The sequence below is a fragment of the Amblyomma americanum genome, chromosome 2 (genome assembly GCF_052857255.1).
Source record: "Amblyomma americanum isolate KBUSLIRL-KWMA chromosome 2, ASM5285725v1, whole genome shotgun sequence".
Taxonomy (NCBI): domain Eukaryota; kingdom Metazoa; phylum Arthropoda; class Arachnida; order Ixodida; family Ixodidae; genus Amblyomma; species Amblyomma americanum.
The window spans coordinates 189,114,281-189,139,106 of NC_135498.1; the positions used below are offsets into that span (position 1 = coordinate 189,114,281).

Genomic DNA, 24,826 nt, shown 5'->3' on the forward strand with positions numbered 1-24,826 from the left:
TGCTAAGCTTTTGATGAGCACTTCATCGGTACACCTGTGGAAGGTGAACCTACGAGGTCCGCTCATGGAGAGCGAGACCGAGACGTCCACGGAGAACAGCAAGCCAGAAGCGAGTGAATGCGGAAGCCTGGAGGGTGGCCCGATTTTTCTTGTACATAGTTGTAAATATTCTCTGTTCTGTCTCTTTGGCTCTGGGAGCCGGGTGCCGTAGTCAGCTGTTTTGGAATGCAGTCGTGATTACAGGAAAAGCACCGGGGCGCTGCGACACCGCGGGAAGCGGTAGGCGCCGTTCGCGTTAGGGTCACCTTGGCAGAAACGTATCTCCTCGTGGCGTTGTGTTCTAGCTATTGTCCTTGGCCCTTTGTTGGCACCCGGAAGTGTAAGAGCGAGTAGGCCTAAGGCTCTTCGGGAGCTGCCTGTCGCTTTTGGGAGGACACAGTCGTACCGTGGCACAAGCACGCCCAAACGGGCTTGCTTGTTGTATATTTAACCTCGCTAGAGCCGAGAGGTCTCGCTCAACTACAGAAAGCTGACTTTGTTCGAACGAACTTATTTTTTTGGGCTGCGAAGCGAATTTATAATTTCGCGGAACCAGAGACGCTACTGCAGCTCAAGTGAGCTTAACCATCACCATGCCGGAAAGCGAACCGCGAATGTGCTTCGTCCGAAGAGAGCCAGCTACGTTCAAATGAACCGAGCGTTTGGGCGGTGCCGGATAGGATTGTTTGGCACTTGCATTGCTCCGCACTTTACCAAATGGTGAGTTTATGCGGTCTCCATTGTTTTTGATGCAAACTTTTGGAGATCCTAGGAGCGATATGCAGAGTTCAAGAGAAGCTGCCCCGGCCTGCTGTCCATTGTATGGGTCTCTGCCTGCTGCCTTGCGGCCATGAGTCATCGAGCTGCAGAGTCTCCGGCGAGCAGTTTGCAGCGGCTACGAGCAACACCCCCTAGACTTTGAAGGCCGTAGTGCTCCCTCCGTGACGTCACGAGGTGGAGGCGGGTGCGCGGCGCGTCGCTGGTATGCGAGCAGGAAGGATGACCTGAGCGGGTCTCGTAAGTCCGACTCTGTAAGAAGTGAAAGCGCACACTAATTTGCACCCATATCTGCGCAAGAGATCTGAACACATTATTGCCTTTCGTGATAGCTACTACGAATAACACCGCTACGAGCCAATGACTGCGAAGGCTTTGTTGGGGTCTCTTTGGGCATTTTAAGGTTGATGTGCCTGATCAGACGCGTTTGTTTTTGGAGTTGGTTTTTGCTGCTGTTTAAGCAGCGATAATTTATAACACAAAACACACGGTTTGAGTAATCCAAGAACGAAATTTTATTTCATTATGGGGCCCGCCCACCTACTTGCTACTTAGTGTCTTCAGTTTTCTCTCCTTAGATTTGGTACTGGCATCAGCAATCTTGTCATTTAACCTGCAGCAAAAATTTTTTAGCAGGATATTGGTGCTGCACCATAGCACGTGCTTCAGTACCAGTTCACTAGTGTGTCCGCTGTCACAGGTGTCGAACTCTTGGCTGTCTTCGCTCGTGAGGAGCTCCACCGTCAGGTCTGTGACCACTTTGCGCTGGCATGGCATACTGAGGAAGTCGCTGTTCTTTGACAGCTGCTCAACTACTGCGTAGTTGTGGGCAACAGCATTAACCACAAACATCGCTGGATGTACCAGACCGCCTCGATCCATCTCTCTAATAAGTTGATAGTGCTTTTCCTCCACGCCGACTGTTAATTCCTTGTCCACAGTCAAGGCGGCACGGCAACTCTCACACTTGAGTTTTTTTAGCGTGGCGTAAACGGCATATCCTGCGACGTACACCAATACTGGAATGAGGTCTTTGATTTTGGTCAGTGTCTGTTCAGAGACTACCACATTGCAGCTAGGTCGCGATCTTTCATTTTCCTTAAGAAGTCCATCCCACTGCTGGTCCTCGTCGGTGCAGTCTCTAGATCTTGTGGCCACCAGAGGCAAAGTGTTCTGAAGGCGGAGCTTGTTTTCGCATTCGTACACTTGCCGAATGGACACATAATATTGAGCACCTGCAAGCTGCCTGTACTTCCCAAAGCGGTCCTCCAGGCCATCCATCTGTATTTTCCCGAGCAGTACATAAGAGAGTTTGAGCTCATCAAGGCAGTACCTGGAAAGTTCGATGAGGCCGTAGGTAGTCTGATGAAGGGCTCCGTGAGTTTCTTTGGTAAGCTTACCGGAGTTGTAATGTTCTGTTTTTTCTTTCCATTCGTCCAACCAGTTGAGCAGGTTGGAAAGAAAAACTATCTTTGCATCGTCCATAGAAAACACTGGCCCTTGAAACGGATCCCTTAGTCTGGTGCCTTTGAACGGAGTTTTGACGTTTACAATCTTCCACCACTTCACAATTATTTCTATGAAACTGGCAGTCCTTTCAATGTGGTTCAAAGTATGTTTCTCTGAAATGACTCGGAGGGCCGGGGGCCGGATGTCATTAAATACTTGCAAAGCAAGCTTCACATTTTGTTTCTCGATATCAGAGGGGAAAAGGCCTTTTCTGGACAGCGTATACGCATGCCTAAGGAGCTGGCCGAGCTCGATGTTGTAGACGTCCCTTAAGGTGTCGAAAGATGCAGAGAGCATGCGCCGTTCTTGCAACATCCCTTCATCGAATTCCGGGAATGAGAAGCAGTGTTGGTCATTGCGTTGCCGAATCCAGTTGTTTCGGATGCATTTTAGCAAGTGCACAGTGTCGATAATGAAGAACAGTGGCCTCTCGGCTGAGCATGGATGCGGGTAAAGAAAAGCGGGGTGATCGCTGCCTAGGCAAGGGGCAGAGTTCCTGAAATTTTCCATTGCCTTCCCGTTAACCTTGTTGTTGTCGGTTACGACACATATTATTTTATAACCGATCTTCTCAAGTCCACATATGATGCGCTTCAGCAATCTATGCAAGACGTCACCGTCGGCGCCACGTACGGGCACTATGTGGGCCACTTCTTTGAATTTGCATGTTAGGCTCTGCACCATAAAAACCAGGGCACTGTTAGCAGCTTCAGCCGAATTGTGGGCGACGTTTTATACCACCGCCTTTATAATCAAAAAAAGGTTTAATATGGATTTCATCTACCATCAGGGTGACAGTGCGTTGGTAGAGATCCAAGTCGGAAATCCGTGTGGCCACGTATTTCAGGAACGCAGATTCATCGTGTTCTAGCAGAGGGTTCATGCCGTAGGATGAGCATATAGACCTAATTGTCATTTGGTGTGGCAAGATGACGTTCCCGTAGCTGCGCATGTATTTGTAGGCATGGTGCGAAATTGTGAATAAAAGGCAGCAAAACACCATAAATTCAGCTGAATAACGCCTCCGAATCTTGTTCACTAGGAGCAACTTCAACTGCTCGCGAATGAATCGGACAGCACGACCTCTGTTTCTGTGTCGCAAAGCTTATCGAGCTGGAAAAGGATGGCTGTAAAGGTTTCCTCTTCCGATCTCTCGGAGGCTGAGCCCAGTTTGCTGTCCCATGTTTGGACGCTGTCGAGAAATCCTTCTAGCTCTCTCTTGCTCTTTGCGGTCGCTGGAACGACTAAGCAAGATCCAAGCTTCGTCGTCAAGCACTTCATGAAGTGGAACGTAACGGCCAAGTCCGCTTTGATGGTCACAGAATACTTAATCCATGGGGCCTCATCTTCAACGATGTGGAGGAGAATAATCCGCTCATTGCCCTCAATAGTGTGCCAGAATGAGGAATTCTTTAGCCGCAAGTGAGCAATTATGTCCTGAATTCGCGAAATTTTGTCTTCGTCTTCCTCTTCATGAAATGTCTCCACAGATTCCGCAAGAGCTTTCTGCATAGCTGAAGCCTCTAAGCGGATCCTCTTGGCCTCTGGGCTCTCCCTGGTTGCATTCTCAGTCGAGAGATACATCGGACAGGCGGGGAATTTGGATGGCACTGCACCTTGACGAAGGCGCGGATATGGCAAAGGAGCCGTGATTGTTCTCCCAGAGGCATCATCGAGGTATGAAGTTTCCTTCAGGATATCCTCTGAGCGGAAATGGGCCTCGCATACCTAAGGAAGATATCACCGGACATGAGTAATTTTTTCCTCTATGCACTGTAAATGCAAATATACCATGCGGAGGTTCTCCCAAAACAGCATATTTCTTAACTATTTCCTTACCGCATGCAAAAGCCTGATTTCGTCGCATAAAAGGCAAATTATAAAGATTAGATTTACATTGTAACGGTTAAGTGAATATCAAATTATTGTTCACTGAAGCATATCAAAATACATACCTTAATAGGAGTACAATAAAAGGATACGCGGGCGTTACTTAATGAATTTAGTCGTCAGACTTATTACCGTCACTGTTACCACAGAATTTAGTTCTCGAAGAAACAGAATTACAAGTATAACCGCCGTTTTTAAATTAAGCCGGCGCGCAACGGCGACATAGATAAAGATCCCAATGACATTTTAAAAAAATGCCTGCTCCACAGGTCAAGAAATTAGTCTCTTATAATTAGTCAAGAAAAGATGTCAACCACTGCGTCGATTTCACAGAATAAAATATTAGGAATCTGCAGATTGCTTACCCTGGAGTTCTGCGTACAGACGAAGCCCTGACGCGGTATTGCACGAATCCATTTCTTTCGCAGTTCGTCATCTTGTGGGAACCTGAATACATGGGCTTTGCACTCTGCCGTGTAGTTTGCGCGGCAGCGCGGTACACAACACTTGTTCGGCATAGCGGCGTCACAGTTATTCCATCGCTGCGCCGACACCTCGTATAAGGACTCAAAGTTGCAGTAGGGGCACAAAATCTCGCAAAAGGTGAAGCACAACCAAGAAGCAAGTATAGGCCCACAGCGCTCTGCTACGAAAAGAAAAACCGAAATACCAGCAAAAAGAAGTGCGGCAGACGCTGCCGCAGAACTCTCATCCGCGTGACGAAGTGGTGCTAAGAAGGCGTAGAAACAAGAAGTTTTGTGCGTAACAACAAACTTTTATTGTGAAGACATAAGGCGATCTCGGACAATCCTGACATTTAGCAAGCGTTATTTTCGAAATAAGAATGCAGGATTGCCATGTAACTCGGCTGCGGATGAATATCCCGCGAACGCGGCTTTTCGGGTCAATGACCACGACCGGACTCGAGCGGCGGCGGCGGCATAGCGGCAGCTCGCGCTTCCTCGGCCCCCCGCAGCCGCCTCCAGATGATGACGCGCATCACGTGATCAGCAGGAGCGCTGCGGCCTGGAAGTCTAGGGGGTGTTGCTACGAGAGGGGGGGCCAGCCCCTCTACCTTCCAACAAAGGCGCGTCGGCGCGAACAACACCCTCCCGACACGCTAATTTTGGATGCCTGCCGCGGGACAAGGACGGGTGCCTGGTGACCTTGCTGCTCATCGGATGACCCCGGCACCCCGCCTGTACGAGCTGTCTTGCAGTCATCATCGCAACGCTCGTGGCCCCTTCGTCGATGGCATCCATGGACGGGTTCAACCGTAGGCCGACATTTAAGGAGGGAGGGATGTGGAGAACCTGTTTCCCCCCTCCGTTTCGATGCGGCCCATCTTCATCGTCGGCCGTCGGGACGGACAACCCCCGGCTGGGCGAGGAGGGAAGTCTCCCTCATGGGGGAAAGGGAACGGCGACGGGAGCGCCACCTCGTAGGTTACGCGGAATTCTGCGGAACAGGAGAGAAGCCCCTTCGGGATCCGGCCAGCGTCGTGAGCGGTTGGAGCCGCACGCTCCCGTCACCTTCCGCGGCAGGCGCACGGGGATCCGTTGTGCCTTGCCGCTGGACTTCTGGTTCCAGGCAACGAAGCGAGCGCAGCAAACGCGCGCTCTGGTCGCCTTCCCCGGCAAATGCTAGGGAATGGCTTTGCCTCAAGAATGCAGCGCGCACGGGAAAACCCGGCCGCCATTATCGGCGCATACAAACGTTCGCTGCCGATACCTCTGAAGTCGCGCCCCTGCCCCAGCCGGTAAGTCGGAAGTCCTTCTTACGTAGCCTTCTATTTCCGAGGAATGCCTCGTTGATGTTTTGTAGCTAGCTGGCCCGCTCTGTGTATTGATTGCAACTGTAATAAATAGCATATGAGTGTTCACGCTGTGTCGTCCCTTCCCTTTGTCCCTCGAGCACGAACCCCTCCGCGGTTAGCGAGCGGGAACGCTGCATCCGCGGAGTGGGAGTGCGGGCGGGGCGAAAGGCCTTTGTTTCCCCCGTATTTCCACATCTTGTACCAAAGATTGTGACAGGCACCGGAATTAGTTAATCTGCACTGTTTTTGGAGCTTGTCAGGAGCGTGAAAAACCACTAGAACTTTCGCCCTATGCCCAATCTTTTTTAGCCGATCGGACAAGCCGTGAATGTGCGGAATCACAAAAATCTTATGCTTTCCACCAAGAACCTGGGAGGCGTTAGGCTGTTTTTAGAACTTCTGTTTCAGTATACCTTAAGCAGCCCTGACTATTACATGATTGAGATAACCAGAAGCAGCCAACCGGAGGGTCTGTTCCTTGAAACGGACAGCCATTAGTTCTGGGCAAGACTTGTTCAAGGCGTTCGAAAGGCGTAATTTAGCTCTGCCCCTCTTAACAAGTTTGGAGTGAGCAGAATCGTACGGGAGCAGCGGCTTATTGGCGCGTGGTTCATACTTCCAGTAACTTCGTTCATCCTGAAATAAAATTCTAATATCAAGGAATCTGGTGCTCTTGTCCGAAGGCATCTAGTGGGCTATTTCTAGCGGCGCTAAACCTGCGCGTACGAAGGTTAGTGTGTTATTAGTGTTTCAAATGGGCCAGAGCTGCAGTAAATAAATAGTAAGAAGTCATCTACTTACCTAAAAACCTTTGTTACATTAAATTCGACGAGACGGGAGCTAAGGTTCCTGACAAGTTGCGCTAAAAACAAATCACTGAGAATGGGGGCGATACGGGATCCTTTACATAGTCACTTTTTGTAGGTATGTCCGGCCATCCCACTGTATAAAATTAGGTCGAAGGTAAAGGCTAAGAAGCTCCGAAAAGCCACTGCTCGACGTCCCGGACGCGTTCTGGAGAGCAACATTACCAAAGCTATCGATATAGTCTTCAACATACGAAAGCATATCTGATTTCGGCAAAGAATGGAACAAATTCATGTTATCCATGGAAAAGGCTCTGAGGCGCTTTTCGGTTGACGACTTGACATAATTCAAGACAGCGGCGGAATTCTTCACCTGCAACGGGTCATCAGTGTGCAACAGGCTGAACTTTTATTCTTGAAAAAAGAGGGCAACTTATTTTTTCCACGTACCATTTTCTGAGCCAATTGCCCTGAATGGGGCGTCAATCTTGTGGGTTCTGAGGCTAAAGAAGATATCTAAGCAATTCCGATTACTCGTTTCTATGGTTTTGGCAACCCTACCTGGCTCTACTTGAAAAAAGATGTATATAGCGCAAAAGAGACGAGCACGGGAGGGAGACACGACAAGGACGAACGCTGCTAACAACTGGCTTTATTTCCCGTAACAGATGTCAATATATACTTGTACACATCGCACGCGTACATGACATTAGGGCGGCTCTGGGTTTCTTGACAGAAAAAGAAAAAAGAAAACAGGGAAAATTGATTACATATCTACAATCGAAGAAAGAACGAGTACTAAAATGAATCATCTGCGAAAAAGGAGAAGGGAGAGGGGGAGAATCAGGCAATTAAGATGAAGATTTTCTCCTTTTTTCTTTTTTCTTTTTCTGTCAAGAAGCCCAGAGCCGCCCTAGTGTCATGTGCGCATGCGATGTGTACACGTATATATTGACATCTGTTACGGAAAATAAAGCCAGTTGTTAGTAGCGTTCGTCCTTGTTGTCTCCCTCCCATGCTCGTCTCTTTTGCGCTACATCTTTTTTCAAGTATGTGCCACCAACTCACCCAGCAACAAGTTTTATTGAACCATATATCTACCTAGCTCTAGCCTGTTGCACAGTTTCTTTTGCGTCAGATTTCGCTCCGGATACGGACACGTTTTTTCTAGGAGTAAAGCCTTTTAATACCACCTCTAAGTCTTTATAGTTGAATAGCCCCCCTCCTTTTCGGCGGGTAAAACAAAGCGAATTATCCTTCAAAAAGATGCAACGCCTTTCACCAGTACCTGTGCTACTGGAACCTTGTCATGGTTTAAAACGTCCAGACCATCCGAGACAGCCGGCAGAGTCCTCACCCGCGGCACGCCGAGAAACTTGTCCAACAAGGGACAGAAGTTCAGGTGCAGTCCTCCTCTTCTCGACGGCGAACTTCGGACCCCGGCAGAGCACCAGTTGCGTATCTTGAGGTAGGTACACTTGCTCAAGGAAGTGGATGGACCTTCGGGACGCTGTATGCTTCACTCGAGTGCAACGACGAAGCTGCTTCAGTTGAAGCTTCCACAGGATATCGGTTGTTCGATTGACGAGCGCCGACAACTGAAATCTCTCCTAGCCGAAGACGGGTCCAAGGTGAGGCCTGTAGTTGCACGGCCAGAAGTTTCCTGTACAGCCGGGCCAAACGAAGCCAATCCGACCGCTGGTTCTTGCATATGCGAGAACCATGTCCGATAAAGGGAGTGAACCCCCGAACAAGGCTCGAAAATCTTGCGCTAAAATCTTCTTGCGCACGCAGAACGCAAGTGAACGGGCTCTGCAAACTGCGCTTGTGATGAGGGCAACGGTTGCTGGTGGAAGACGAGGAACACATAAAAATGGGTTCACTGTACTAGAAGTATAGTTCAGCAAAGTGGTTGTTTGGGCGCGTTCGTCAGCCATTCCAAAAACTTGAAGCGCACAAACAGACGAGGGCGAAGGACGACGACGTGACACACGCGAGCGCTAACTTGTAACAAATTTATTGTGAACCGCGAAGCGGAATAAAAACGAATCGTTGCCGGACATCATGCAGGCGCAGCCGGTGAACCAATCAGTGGCGACGCAAGTGTCGCAGTTCCTTTGATGATAAAGCGATCGAGGGCTTGGGCACACAACGAACGGAATAAAAACGGATCGTTGCCGGACATCATGCAGGCGCAGCCGGTGAACCAATCAGTGGCGACGCAAGTGTCGCAGTTCCTTTGATGATAAAGCGATCGAGGGCTTGGGCACACAGCCATCTCCTAAACTATCTATCAACAGTGCCTCGATAATCTTGCGGGTTAGTTGGCATCTGTTTCTCGCGACAATGGTGCATTCATCGTAAAATGTCTCGCACTCCAGTTCGCACATGAATCTGCGCTTTGGCCGGAACTCGATACATTACTGGTGTCATCACTAGGATCATCAATGCCTTCGCGCTACCTAGAGTGGGCATCAAGGAACCCTCCTCACTTTTCCCTCACATTTCTACAATTCTCACGGAGGTGGTCGTACACACACCAACCACGTTGTCCCACATATGTCTTTCCACATGAAATCGGTAGACCGTACACGACCGATTCCGCACATTTCATGATCTTGTCCGTGTGCCTCTTTTTGCACCCAACATTGTGAGAGGCGCCGGGATTAGTTATTCTACAATGTTTTGGGAGCTTGTCGGGGGCGTGAAATACCACTCGAACATTCGCCCTATGCCCAATCTTTTTTAGTCGATGGGACAAGCCGTGGATGTACGGAATCAGAGTAATCTTATGCTTTCCAGCGCCAGTTCTTCAGTAGTGAGAGCTCCGACTTCATAACTTTGTCGTCTCGCCCTTGAGACAGAAAGAAGAACGAAAGTTGTAACTTTGATCAATCTCGTGTAGGAGCTCTAGCGGTGGATTTTCATTAATACAGCTGTAGTAACGTGAGATGACATGACTGGCAGCACCTTCGTTCGCTGCCTCTGCCCCAATTCCGCAATCGCGAACGTTATCTGCAGAGACCTTTGCGGCCCCTCGCTCTCAGTTGTGCGGAGTAACGGGGGTTCCGTATTCCGCATTTCACCGGTGGCAAGGGGGGAAAAGGCATCGCCATGCGTAAGTAGGTCTGCAGGGAGCCCCTTCCCTGGACTGTGTCTCCATTCATAGCCTCCGGTGTTGCGCTGTACTTCACAGACTCGGTTTCGTACCAACTGTTGCCCGCGTTCAGCGTACTCACGAATCCAATGGAGAACGATCGAGGAATCTGTCCAAAGAATGATGCGCTCAGCGTGTTCTCCGCGTGTGGCCAATATATAGCTGCACAGTCGAGCAGCAAGCAAACATACCATGAGCTCCAGCCTCGTTAGAATGCGTTCCTTCAGAGGGGCAACCTTAGATTTGCTCATGACGACCGTTGATGTTAGGCCGTGCTCCGAAGCGGGGATGTGCGGTAAACAACCGCCCCATAAGCCGCGGGACTGGCGTCTGCAAAGATGTGCATCTCGTCTTTGTTGCCTGCTCGTTGACGTCCGCTCCGTAGTAGCTTGACACTTGAATCTCTGGGAGGTGCTGCAACTCGTATTCACGTTTTCCATTCTTCGGTCCAGTCATGCGTAGGGGATCATCCCATTCGACGTTTTGAAGCCACAGTTTCTGGAATAGGATCTTAGCACGAACATTAAAGGGCAACAGCCATCCCAGTGGATATTAGATTCATGCAGTGGTTCGCAGCATGTAGTTTGGTGTGTTGCGCGAAAGTCTGGCGGTCTGTTATGGGATCCCAAGTCATCCCTAAAACCTTTAGTACTCCGGATTGAAATCAGAGAGTCTTGGCTCCGTTGTAGTCTTGCCCAAATCGCAGGCGCAGCCTGTCGTTGACCGAAGGCCACTTGTGCAGCTTCATAGAGGCGAAGCGGAAGATTGCGCTGGCCTCAATGCAGAGATTCAGGGCTTCCTCGTTGTCGGTTGCACCCGTTAGCAGTTCGTCTACACAAAGGATTTTCTGCAGCTGGCTCACGGTGTAAGAAAAGTCTTACTCGCACGATTTCTGGTAGTGTCGAAGGGTAGCGGAAGGCAGAAACGGGCTTGCAGTAGTTCCAAAGGGTACAGGTTTGATACGACCGATTTCAACGGGAGGCAAAGAAGCACCGCGCATGGGGGCCTTTCGAAGGGCATCTCTGTCTTGCTCTCGGACTCCAATTTGTAAGAGATGCTCTTTGATGTCCTCAGTAAGTGCAACTCGATACTTGCAGAAATTAAGTAGAAGCTCCACGAGGTCCGCCGTTAAATTGGGTCTAGTGTCTAGGTTATTATTAAGACTTCTGGAATCTTTTCCGTGGGAAGAAGTGTCAAATGCGTCCCTCAGTTTTCTGGACTCGCAAATGACAGCTTGGTGAGGCATGTAATACACGCAGTGGTTGTTGTTCTCATCTTCTACATTTTCTGCCATGTTGAGCGCGCCGTATTACCTGACGGTCGTGTCGTACTTTTGGAGAAGTTCAAGACCCTTTCAGAGCGAGTTCGCAAGCTGATTGAGTCGTTTTACCACGATATTCCTGTTGTACTTGAGTGAGATCTAGGATTTTCAAGGCAACGCAACCTCATATTATAAAAAAATTACGGATCATCGAAAATATAGAACACGCAGCACCAACTTCTCATATATTTTATCACTTGATATGCTAAAAATAAAGAACTTGTACCAGTGCAAATTATGTCGGCAGTACCGTTTAAGGAACCAACGACAGAGTTCAACTTTGAATGAAATTACGGAGTTCTGCCCTAACAGTTCTATTTAGAGCACTCGAATTCCAGAACGGTGGAAAATCCCCAAATGCCGAACAACCTTTTGACAACAAATGCTCTGTAATGCTCTTCCACGACTATTGAATGCTCTAGCAAAAGATGGCATTGATATCTTCAATATGCCCCTCTCATCCATGTACAAATATTTCGCTGCGTTATCTCTTCTCTGTGAATATGCATCCACATTCTTATTCATGCTTAATTTCAAATGCAAATTCTATGGTACGTCATACGTTGTTTTATTCTTGCAAAATGTTAAAAAACAATAGACATAGGTCTGAAAACCGTTTTATTGATCTTGTTATTTCTGCTGTTTTGTCAGATGCGCAATGATCGTTTCTTCCTTTTTTAGTTTTAAACTTCTGTCACTTTTTCCTTTTATTCTTTTTTCTTCGTTTTGCTTGTCTCACTCAGCTGCTGTGCATACCTTAAAGGGGCCGAGGATTTCTCACGCCGCAGACACAGGGCCTCCTTCGGCATCTTTGTGAAAAATACAATATCCATGAATAAATGAACCCCGACCATCAACTCCCTTGATGTTATCCTCAAATAACTCCATGACTTCACGCATTTTCCAATTGCCTTTCATTTCGTTTGCCCCACTGATACCAAGGTCCAGGATTTGGTCAGAATATTTGTCGTCTCTCTATCAATTACTGCGGTACGCAAGGCCATGGTTTGGAAGCATTGGGTCTGCTCGACACCGTCCTCAAGAGCCCCTCGAACAGTCCGTCCAGCGGTAGTTTCTACTGCCCGCAGTCGGCTCCCTAGATTTACAGATCTACCTGCCGCGAGATGCTATATGTGGTCAGATATGACGAGCAGGTCGACACATTCATGACCAGCGTTGTTGGAGAGGTCGGCTGGTCCGAAGCCGAGGGACTTGAGCCTTCCCATTACATGTTTCGGCGGCGAGAGAATTAACTGATCGCAAATGACATCTGTTTCCGAGTTGCCGTTCGAACCCTCACTGTTCGGAACTCCGGTTATTCTTTGGTGGCCTCCGAACACCCCAACCGTGAACCTTTCATGACCGAGAAGTGCGCATCCTAATTTCCGCGAGGCGTCAGCGGCGATGTAAAACCGCTGACACCTCCGTCGAGCAGAACTCGCCCGTGCGCTTCGAAATTCTATCCTCTACGCCTCGAAGTTGCGTCCTGCAGGAAGACAATTCTTTCGAGAGTGGGGCCGTTTTCGGTGGTAGTAGTTGCGATGCTTATACACATGCGCGTTGCTTGGCTCTCGGTTCCCTTAGGGTGTCCTGTTGCTGGTTTACGATGGGTCACATATAGTGCTGGCGTGCTCCATGGGCATTTTTTGCATTGCAGGCTTACACAGCATGCTCCTGTTTTAATGACTTGAAGCGAAGGCCGGAAGACTGCCTTATCGTTTATACCTTATTGTGGCGTCACACGTCTGCTAATGATGTTCGTTATAGCCACAGAAGAAGCAGGTCTGTGGGGACGCGCTCTGATGCAGCACTGCGGCGGATCGGACATGCTTCTCATGCATTTTAAGGCGAAAGCCTTTAATGGCTCAGGCTCACGCACGTCCGTCCGTCCGTTGCGCTCTTCAACTTGTTAAGAAAAAATATTTGTGCACGGTGGGATTCGAACCATCCTACCGTTCCTCAGCCGAGCGTGCTACGCTCCTTCCTGCCAACGCATATGTAGTTATCCTTCTCTAGGACGCTGGAGAGTGTTTGCAGAAAGGCGTCGAATCAAATGGATGCCTGCCAAGCGCCCTCCAGTGTCTCCAGCATTTAAGATTTGCAAACAATTGCGTAATCAATTAACATCTTAACCACACGTCAGTGACACAAGCAGCAACACCGTGCTAAAGGCTTTCGCCTCACCGCACTTTAGGTCAACAAAGTGTCACCCTGAATTTTTTCACATGCGGCTTTTGGTTGTCTTTACGGCCTCCACTGGGACGCTGCTTGAGATCCAGGCTTCACAACGGTGCCAGGTTCTCTCTGCTCTCGATCTCCGTTCTCAAAGGGAGAGCAACCGCGAAAAGGAAGTGACGGTCGTGGTCTGCGACGAAGCGTCGGTAACGGAGCCTTGCTCGTGTGCAATTATATCTGTGTAGACAACGCGATGTGGATGTATTCCTTTGCCACTTACAGCACCTCTTCACCAGTCGTAAACTGCTGTTGGCTTCTGAGACTGTCGAACATTACTTTTTTTTCTGCATATTGATTTTCAGGACCACCGTTCTGCTTTGCCTGTTTAACTGAATAATCATGCTTTGCAGTTCATCTCCTGAGTGACTTATCAAGGTAATGTTACCACTGAATCGTAGATTACTAAGCTATTCTCCATTAATTAACTTCTATCCCCAAGTGTTCCCTATCCCATCCTCTGGGTGCACCCTGTAAACAGGCGGTGAATAGCATTGGGGATATCGTGTCTCCGTGCCTGACACCCTTCCTTATTGGAAGTTTGTTCCTTACTTTATTGAGGACTATGGTAGCTTTTCAGTCCTTATAGATATATTTTAGTATTTTTACATGAATCTTCTAGATACTGACTTCGCAATGATTGCATGACTGCTGAGTTTTCCACCGAGTCAAATGCTTGTTCGTAATCGGTGGCTACAGTACATAGTGGTTGATTATATTGCTACGGTTGTGCTTGTGCTTGGAACGCTCGTGCTTGGTGCGCTCGCGCTTGGAACGCGAAGAGGACGAAGTGCGTTTCTGCTGCTGGGCTTCGCGTGCCCGGTTGTTCGGCTGCGTGGCTGTAAGCTGTTTCCCTGTAAATATATTTTTTCCCTTTTGGTGTGCACATCTTCACGTTACATTATTGGTGTGAGGTGCGGGGTACAGCCACAGCAAGCACGGAACTTCGCAGCGGTCGTCAGCTCGCCGGCTCTTCAACCATGACCAGCGAAGGGGCCGCTCCGTCGGCGTCCGCCAACCCGGCGTTCATCATTGCCCATCCGAGAGATCCTGGGACCTTCAACGGAACGGACGGCGTCGACGTGGAGGACTGGCTCGCAATGTACGAGCGCGTGAGCACACACAACAGGTGGGACCCGACCCTAAAGTTGGCCAACGTCATCTTCTACCTGACGGGCACTGCCAGGGTATGGTTCGAGACCCACGAGGATGAACTCACCAGCTGGGATCTCTGCAAGCCCAAGCTTTGTGACCTGTTTGGTAAGCCATTCGGGCGTCAGCTCGCTGCGAAGAAGGAGCTCGCATGCCGTGCACAAACGTCCACAGAGTCCTATGTATCATACATTCAGGACATATTAGCTCTCTGCATGAAAGTCGACGCCACTATGTCAGAGTGCGACAAAGTAGGTCACGTGCTCAAAGGCATCGCAGATGACGCCTTTAACCTTCTTGTATACAAGGACTGCGGAACGGTTGACGCAATCATCAAGGAATGCCGCCGGTTCGAACAAGCGAAGAGCCGCCGAATTTCTCCGCAGTTCACGCGGTTGCCGAATACGACTGCGACGTCGTCCTGTGTAGACTCGACTCCACCGAGCCGTCTGCCGACATCTGAGAGCCTGACACGACTTGTGCGCCAAGAAGTAGAGGCAATGTCCCCCGTTGCGTTTCATCCACCCGCAACAGACAGTACTCCAGCAGTATCCCTTATACAGGCTGTCGTTCGCAAAGAATTTGCCAATCTTGGGATTCAACCTGTTTGCTCAGTTAGTGCCCCATATGCTCGCCGCATGTCCCCGGAGCTCGGTTCTGAACGTGCATACTACCCTCGACGCAGCCGCAATCCAGATGAATGGAGAACACCTGATGACAGGCCCATCTGCTTTAACTGCTCCCGAGTTGGCCACATATCTCGACACTGCCGAAGCCGTCCGTCCTCGACCTACAGCCGCTACCCGCCGGGTTCTGCATATTCCCGCCGCTCTCCCTCGCCCTCGGAAACGACCTCTTCTGGCCACAACGCTCAGACCCCGCTTACCAACCGTTCGTCGTCACCTCAGCGCCGTCGATCTCCATCGCCCCGACCTCGCCGCCCTTCGTCGCCGGCCCCATATGCCCGCTCCCGGTCGGAAAACTGATGGCTGCAGCGTCTGGGGGTGATGCTGCTCTGACGACCCGACCAGAAAACCCTCCTTTAACTCTTCATGCTCATCGGAACATCCTTAACGTCGACGTGGACGGGGTCCCTGTTACCGCTCTGATCGACACTGGAGCGCACGTCTCAGTCATGAATGCTCGTCTTCGCCGTCGCCTAAGGAAAGTGCTCACTCCTGCCCCCTCAACTGTGGTCCGTGTTGCAGATGGCGGTATGTCTATTGTCGTCGGAATGTGTACTGCTCGTGTTTCAATAGCCGGCCGCCATACTTCTGTGCTCTTCACTGTCCTCGAACACTGCCCTCATGACATCATTCTCGGCCTTGACTTTCTCACCGACCATTCCGCCCTTATAGATTGCGCCACAAGCATCGTTCAACTCGCTCTACCTGTTCCTTCAGAGCCACCGGATCCAATTGTTCACCGACTGTGCACCGCCGACTTTGTCCGCCTGGACCCCGATGCCGCCACTTATGTCCGTTTCTCCTCGGTCCCGCCAGTTCCCGATGGTGACTACATCATTACTCCGGTTCCTGATGTGCCCTTTACACGCAGTGTTGCCCTTGCGCATACAGTTGTCACCATGTCGGCAAATCAAGCGTCCCTTCCGGTTCTCAACTTTGCCTCTTACGTTCAGCCGCTCCCACAAGGTATGTCGCTCGCCACGCTGTGCCCTGCTGCCGAATGCGTCGTATCGGCGGTGAGAAGCGTCCCACCCTCGTCGAACTGCCGCGACTCTGACGTCCCACCACCTGATGAATATGCAAAAATGATTGCTGCTGACCTCTTACCAGGGCAAGCTCACGACCTTCGGTATCTTCTGTCGTCTTTTCGCGACATCTTTGACTTCGATGACCGCCCTTTGGCTCGAACATCTGTGGTCACGCATCGCATCAACACCGGTGACGCAGCTCCTATTCACAGACGACCCTACAGAGTGTCCAGTACAGAACGCACAATCATACAGCAAGAGGTGGACAAGATGCTCAGTAAAGACATCATAGAGCCCTCGTCGAGCCCTTGGGCCTCACCAGTTATGCTGGTTAAAAAGAAGGACGGCAGCTGGCGCTTTTGCGTTGATTACCGGCACCTAAACAACATAACAAAAAAAGACGTCTATCCACTCCCAAGAATAGACGATGCTTTGGACTGCCTTCACGGAGCCAAATTTTTCTCTTCAATTGACCTTCGGTCCGGGTATTGGCAAATCTCTGTTGATGACAATGACCGCGAAAAGACGGCATTCGTCACACCGGACGGCTTATATCAGTTTAAAGTTATGCCATTCGGTCTCTGTAATGCGCCAGCTACCTTCGAAAGAATGATGGACTCCTTGCTTCGCGGCTTTAAATGGTCCACATGTCTATGTTACCTCGACGATGTTGTGGTTTTTTCGCCCACGTTTACCACGCACCTCGAAAGACTGGCGAGCATTCTTTCTGTCTTCCGTCGAGCCGGGCTACAGCTCAATTCGTCGAAATGTCAATTCGGTCGCCGCCAACTCACCATTCTCGGACATCTAGTCGACGCTTCTGGTGTCCGCCCGGATCCTGTTAAAGTTAAAGCCGTCAAGGACTTCCCTATTCCCCAGTCGTCTACGGATGTGCGCAGCTTCGTCGGCCTCTGCTCATACTTCCGCCGTTTCATCAAAAATTTTGCCGGCACCGCTCGCCCCCTGACCGACCTTCTAAAGAAAGACACCCCTTTTACCTGGGGCCCTGCCCAAGAGGAGGCCTTTTCTTCGCTAGTCGACTTACTCACCTCCCCACCTATTCTGGCCCATTTTGATCCGTCGGCTCCGACTGAAGTTCGCACAGACGCCTGCGGTTATGGGATTGGCGCCGTGCTAGCCCAACGTCACCAAGGGCAAGAACGCGTTATTGCATATGCCAGCCGCCTCCTTTCTACAGCTGAGCGAAATTACTCAATTACAGAGCGCGAGTGTCTAGCTCTTGTTTGGGCCGTGGCTAAGTTCCGACCGTACCTGTTTGGCCGTCCATTCTCCGTAGTGACCGATCACCACGCCCTTTGTTGGCTGTCTTCACTGAAAGACCCCACAGGCCGGCTCGGACGTTAGACGTTGCGCCTCCAAGAGTATTCTTACACTGTTCATTACAAGTCAGGGCGTCTCCATCAAGACGCCGACTGCCTGTCTCGGCACCCTGTAGAGCCGCCTGATCCTGGAGACAACGACCTCGGCCCGTGCCTCTTCGCTATCTCCGATCTGGTTAACATCGCGGACGAGCAGCGACAAGACTCTTCCTTGCATATTCTCATTGATCGCCTCAACTGTGCCAGCCGAGATCCTTCATTGCAACTGTTCGTCATTCAGGATGGCGTCCTATACCGCCGCAACCTTCGTCCTGACGGACCTCCGCTCCTGCTAGTCGTTCCCCAGCGTCTCCGTTCATCTGTCCTAGCGGAACTACACGACCTACCGACCGCAGGCCACCTCGGCGTCTCCCGCACATACGATCGGGTCCGACGCCGCTTCTTTTGGCCTGGTCTGTACCGCTCTGTTCGGCGTTACGTTGCCTCCTGCGACCTCTGTCAACGCAGGAAGAGACCATCAACGTTGCCTGCTGGCCTTCTACAGCCTATTGACGTACCTCTCGAACCATTCTACCGTGTTGGACTCGACCTTCTCGGACCTTTCCCGACGTCCTGCTCCGGCAACCGTTGGATTGCTGTCGCGACCGACTATGCGACCCGGTACGCTATCACGCGTGCGTTACCAACAAGTTGCGCAACCGATGTCGCCGACTTCCTATTGCAGAACGTAATCCTTCACCACGGCGCTCCACACCAATTGCTGACGGACCGCGGCCGCTACTTTTTGTCCCGAGTAGTTGACGATATCCTCCGGTCCTGTGGCACGCAGCATAAGCTCACTACAGCTTACCATCCCCAGACGAACGGGCTTACCGAGCGCCTCAACAGGACTCTGACCGATATGCTATCCATGTATGTCTCGCCCGACCACCGCGATTGGGACGTTGCCTTGCCTTATGTAACATTTGCTTATAATTCGTCGCGGCATGATACCACCGGCTATTCTCCTTTCTACCTTCTGTTTGGTCGGCATCCTGCGCTGCCATTGGATACATTACTACCGAGTTCTACTGCCTCGACCACAGAGTATGCACGTGACGCCATCTCCCGAGCAACTATGGCCCGTGAAATCGCCCGAGACCGGCTCACCGCATCTCAGACCTACCAGAAGTCAGTTTACGACCGCCGGCATCGCCCAGTACACTATCCGCCGGTCTCACTCGTCCTCCTTTGGTCTCCTTCTCGCCATGTCGGTCTCTCTGAGAAACTTCTACGTCAGTACAGTGGCCCTTATCGAGTTCTCCGTCAGGTGACCGACGTGACCTACGAGATTACACCTCTTCATGCTCCGACGTCGTCCACTAGCCCTTTGACTGACGTCGTTCATGTAGTCCGTCTCAAACCGTACCACACGCCTGCTACATCATCCACTTAGCACCGGGACGGTGCTTTTGCCGCCGGGAGTTATGCTACGGTTGTGCTTGTGCTTGGAACGCTCGTGCTTGGTGCGCTCGCGCTTGGAACGCGAAGAGGACGAAGTGCGTTTCTGCTGCTGGGCTTCGCGTGCCCGGTTGTTCGGCTGCGTGGCTGTAAGCTGTTTCCCTGTAAATATATTTTTTCCCTTTTGGTTTGCACATCTTCACGTTACAATATTCTGCACATTTCTCTGTCATCTGATTGATAGGGTGGATATGGTATGTTGTCGAGCATCGTTTATGAAAACCTACCTTGTTATTTGGCTGATTGAAGTCTTGTCCATACTCGATTAGCGATTATCTTAGTACTTACCTTTTAGGGAACGTACAGTAAACTGATGGGTGTGTAATTTTTCTAGACGTGGACGTCTCCTTTCTTGCCGATTAGGATGATCTTAGATTTCTGCCAAGCTTCTGGTACGTTCGAGGTGATGAGGCATTGCGTTTACAGGGTGGGTAGTTTTTCAAGCAGATTCTCCCCTCCTTTCAACAGATCTGCTGTTACCTGATCCTTCCAAGCTGCTTTTCCCCTTTGCATTGTCCTTAAGGCTTTATTTAGTTCCTCTTTCGCTTCTGGCGGGATGACGCATTGCTGTGCGATACTGCCTATATAATTTACGTCCTGATTACATTGCCTACTGTATAGATTTGTGTAGAACTCTTCGGCTCGTGCTTGGTGCGCTCGCGCTTGGAACGCGAAGAGGACGAAGTGCGTTTCTGCTGCTGGGCTTCGCGTGCCCGGTTGTTCGGCTGCGTGGCTGTAAGCTGTTTCCCTGTAAATATATTTTTTCCCTTTTGGTTTGCACATCTTCACGTTACAATATTCTGCACATTTCTCTGTCATATCTGATTGATAGGGTGGATATGGTATGTTGTCGAGCATCGTTTATGAAAACCTACCTGGTTATTTGGCTGATTGAAGTCTTGTCCATACTCGATTAGCGATTATCTTAGTACTTACCTTGTAGGCAACGTACAGTAAACTGATGGGTGTGTAATTTTTCTAGACGTGGACGTCTCCTTTCTTGCCGATTAGGATGATCTTAGATTTCTGCCAAGCTTCTGGTACGTTCGAGGTGATGAGGCATTGCGTTTACAGGGTGGGTAGTTTTTCAAGCAGATTCTCCCCTCCTTTCAACAGATCTGCTGTTACCTGATCCTTCCAAGCTGCTTTTCCCCTTTGCATTGTCCTTAAGGCTTTATTTAGTTCCTCTTTCGCTTCTGGCGGGATGACGCATTGCTGTGCGATACTGCCTATATAATTTACGTCCTGATTACATTGCCTACTGTATAGATTTGTGTAGAACTCTTCGGCTACTTTAAGTATCTTATTGATATTGCTAATGACAATGCACTCTTAACGCATACATCTGATTTTTGCCTATGCCTAGTTTCCTATTCACCGCTTTTAGGCTATCCCCGCATTTTAAAGCACGCTCGATTCTCTCCATATTCAACTTCCTTATGATCAGTGAACTTGAGCCTATTGAATAACTTTGATAGCTTCCCAAGTTCTATCCTTGTGTGCCACCTTTGAAGTTATTTTAAATTGGCTCTTGAAAGAAATACGGCGACCTTTAGGTTTGTGGATTGTGCATGCACTGTGAAGCTGTTTATCTCATGCATGCATTTGAAAAATGATATAGTGCCATTTTTTGCATTTTGATGTGTATGGTGACGAAAGTACCGTATATGCACGAATTTAGCGCTTGTTTTTCTCTGCTCACACCGGTTGGTTCAGAACGCATAATCTGAGGCGAAAGTGCGCGATTACAGCGTTTTTTCCCCGCTGTTAGACGTACAGTAACCTCAACCACTAGGCTTCGTAGGTAGGAGCCGAAAACAACCTTTCGGGCAAAGTTGAACAAGTGGGTGGGCGCCACGCGATGGCAAGTGTGGCTACGATCGTTAAGAAACGCACCATTAAGAAATAAGAAGCAGTAAGAACAAGAGCTGCGTAAGGAAGGGAAGGAAAAAAACTCAGCAGATACACTTAAGATTGCTTACGTGTGACAAGATTGCTTACGTGTGTGTGTGAGCCCACCCGCTCACTTTGCGAACGCAGTTGCCGCCCTCTCCGGAGTGATGCAACCCGGTACCACGCAGCTGGTAATTACACCTCTGCATGGCTCTATGTTGCCGCCGCCGCGACGTTGCCGCGCTCCTTTTGATCTGCCCGCTAACTTTGTGAAGGCAGTCGCCACTGTACCGCGGCTGCTTAAGGGTATGCATGACGCGATAGCTAATGGGTTAATGCCCATGGCAGGTGCTGCCACCAGTGGGACTTGTGTGCGATTCGGGTTGTCCCCAGTAACCTTGCTGTTGCTGGAGGAATGATTAATTTGAGTGCCACCCGCCAGCAGGTTTCATGAGGACTCCATCGTTCTCACACACACACACACACACACACACACACACACACACACACACACACACACACACACACACACACACACACACACACACACACACACACACACACACACACACACACACACACACACACACACACACACACACACACACACACACACACACACACACACACACACACACACACACACACACACACACACACACACACACACACACACACACACACACACACACACACACACACACACACACACACACACACACACACACACACACACACACACACACACACACACACACACACACACACACGCACACACGCACACACGCACACACACACACACACACACACACACACACACACACACACACACACACACACACACACACACACACACGCACACGCACACATTAAGGAGCCTAAATTAAATTTTAAAGTAAAGAGGTGTGAAGAAGACGACGTGGATTAACCGAAGAATAAAAAGGAAGAAGCATTCGGTGAGGTGGAGGGAGATGATTGGTGGAGAAGCATTCGGTGAGGTGGAGAGAGATGATTGGTGGAGAAGCATTCGGAGAGGTGGAGAGAGATGATTGGTGGAGAAGCATTAGGTGAGGTGGAGAGAGATGATTGGTGGGGAAGCATTCGGTGAGGTGGAGAGAGATGATTGGTGGAGAAGCATTCGGTGAGGTGGAGAGAGATTATTGGTGGAGAAGAGAAGAATACGACGACAAGGATTACGTGTACTAACGCGAAGGCTATAAAAGGGCGAGTGAGAGCGAGGCACGGGGGGGGGGGCAGCAGAGAAGCGGAGGCTCCGGCGGGTCAGGGACACATCGGCTGGAAGAGAGTGACGCCGGTTGCTGCTCCGGTGAGCTCGCGTTCTATGGCATCGCATCGTGGACTGCCTGCCGTGCCTGAGCCCGTTCCGGGGAGTCAACGGAGGACGCTACCACCTGCTACGGTCAGGGGTGTCTCCAGCGCTGTTGCCACCCATGCGGGTGGTGCCCCCAACGCCAACAACACCGGCATCACCTCCACGGGCGCTTGGACCGGGAGCTTGTTTATTTATTTATTTAGTCCTCAAATGCCCCTTGAACAGGGGTTTTACATGAGGGGTGGGCGGCTTCACAGATGATTTCAAGGGTGGATCGCTTCATAAAAGAAAATTTGCAATGGCTGTCCTGAAATTTGTCGCACTGGAGTGGTGAACCAGTTCTTTAGGCAGATCATTCCAGTCTTTCGCTGTTTGTGGAAAAAAAACGAGTGAAGGTGCGATGATGTGCGCGCGTGCGGCGGGTATATATACTTGGAATGACTGGTACGGGATGAATGCCGGTGAGCGGGAGATATAACGCTGTTATCAATTGGAAAATGATAGAACTTATGGTAGAGAACGATCCTGCCTATTTTACATCGAGTTTCTAGATTGCGAAGATTTGCATTAGATTTTAGAGCTGACACTAGTATAGGAAGAATAGTCATTAAAAATAAACCGAGTTGCCCGGTTTTGGATAGATTGAATGGAGTTAGAAAGATTAGTCTGATGAACATGCTAGCTTGGGCCTTAGAAGTGTTTTGTAAGCAAGGGTTTTTACGAAAGAGGAGCAGAATTTAAGATTTCACCTTAGAAAGCCGAGAGTGCGGTTAGCCTGGTTAGATATTTGCGCTATGTAAGAGGGCCATGAAGGATTGTGTTAAAATAAGACCTAGATATTTATAAGATGTCACAGAGGATATTGCTGTGCTACCAAAGAAATACGTGGACACTACGTGAAAACGGCGGCGGTGAAAAGTAATTAATGACGTTTTGCTGACATTTAAAGACATTAACCAAGTTTTACAACATTTTTCTAATGTTTGTAAGTCGCGTTGAAGAATGAGGGCATCTGAACAATCGTTAATCGCTCGGTATATAACACAATCATCAGCAAACAGGCGGATGTTAGAAGATATATCGTTAGGGAGGTCATTGATGTAGATTAAGAAGAACAGGGGCCGAGAACGGAACCCTGAGGCACACCAGAAATCACAGGAGACAGCGGAGAGGAATGGTTATTTGCGAAAACGAACTGATACGGCCGATTAAGAAACTACGTAACCAGTTAAATACTAGGGGATGAAGATTTAGGCATAAAAGTTTCAAGAAACATCGATTATGAGGAACCTTGTCAAAAACTTTCTCGAAGTCTAAAAACAGTGAATCTACAGGTATGTTGAAGTCTAGGTGGGAGCTGATGATTCTTAAGGAAGCCATGCTGACTGGAATGGAAAAAGTTGTTACAAATAAGGAAATTCATGATTTGGCTAAAAACGATATGCTCCATCAATTTAGAACAAACGCTAGTAATGGAAATTGGCCGGTAGTCAAGACATGAGGATGATGATCCTTTTTTAGAAACTGGAATGACCTTACCTGTTTTCCAATCCGGCAGCGCCACTCCAGAAGAAAGAGACTGTTGAAAAATGTACGACAGGATGACATTGGTAATTACTTTGGTGTTTCTGAGTACTTTGGCGTTGATGTCGTCAATTCCAGCAGATGAGGTTAGCTTCAATGATTCGATTAATTTGCAAATGCTGTGAGGTTCAAAAGTGATTTCAGGCATGCCAGGATGTTGAGGTTAGGAAAAAAAGGGAAATTGCCTTCGGGTTCATTGGTGAAAACTGAACAAAACGCAGAGCTTAGAGTGGTTGCAACTTCGGTATCAGGAATAGGAATGTCGTTTTGGTCAAGTAATCGTATGGATTTCTTCGGGCTTGGATTTATAACCTTTCAAAATTGACGGAGGTTAGTACGCAGCATATCAGGAAGCAAGGTAGAAAAGAAAGATCGCTTAGTTTTTGCAGCTAAAGACTGGAACATTTTATCAGCGCTGCCGTACTTTTCCCATTCGCGTGAAGTGTTACTTTCTTAGGCGATGCGATAGAGTCGTTTCTTTTTATTGGTTTAAGTTTATGGGGGTTTAACGTCCCAAAGCGACTCAGCTATGAGAGACGCCGTAGTGAAGGGCTCCAGAAATTTCGACCACCTAGGGTTCTTTAACGTGCACTGACATCGCACAGCACACGGGCCTCTTGAATTTCGCCTCCATCGAAATTCGACCGCCGCGGCCGGGATCGAACCCGCGTCTTTCGGGCCAGCAGCCGGGCGCCATAACCACTCAGCCACCGCGGCGGCTTTTCTTTTTATTGTTAAGGCGCCTAAGGATGTTATTGAACCA

At 49.5% G+C, this 24,826-nt stretch overlaps 1 long non-coding RNA gene and 1 pseudogene across 1 annotated transcript in view; one reads left to right on the top strand and one right to left on the bottom strand.

Annotated features, from left to right (window-relative positions):
* LOC144119382 (uncharacterized) overlaps nucleotides 1-24,826 on the top strand; it is a 93,351-nt gene that overhangs the window by 36,768 nt on the left and 31,757 nt on the right. The window lies entirely within an intron of this gene.
* Nucleotides 1,308-5,239, bottom strand: LOC144119380 (uncharacterized; annotated as a pseudogene).